Source organism: Cyprinodon variegatus, unplaced genomic scaffold, assembly GCF_000732505.1.
Source record: "Cyprinodon variegatus isolate N-32 unplaced genomic scaffold, C_variegatus-1.0 Scaffold1345, whole genome shotgun sequence".
Taxonomy (NCBI): domain Eukaryota; kingdom Metazoa; phylum Chordata; class Actinopteri; order Cyprinodontiformes; family Cyprinodontidae; genus Cyprinodon; species Cyprinodon variegatus.
The window spans coordinates 141,360-141,573 of record NW_015151798.1 but is presented as its reverse complement, the minus strand read 5'-3'; positions in this window follow the sequence as shown (position 1 = coordinate 141,573).

Below are 214 nucleotides of genomic sequence, written 5' to 3'. Positions count from 1 at the left end.
CAGAGTGTTGTTCAGCATGGGGGGGAGTAGAAAATGAAGGCTAATCATGTTGTGGGTGTACTATTCCTTTAAGTGAGACACTTTGCCAGTGGAACAAGATAATTGTTTCAAGTGCATCTTATCTAACTAGCTTATTTTAAGAGTAAAAAAAAAATCATTCCATTTGCAAATCATCTCATTAATCTGCTCAAGTTAAGGATTTTTGCATGGCAAC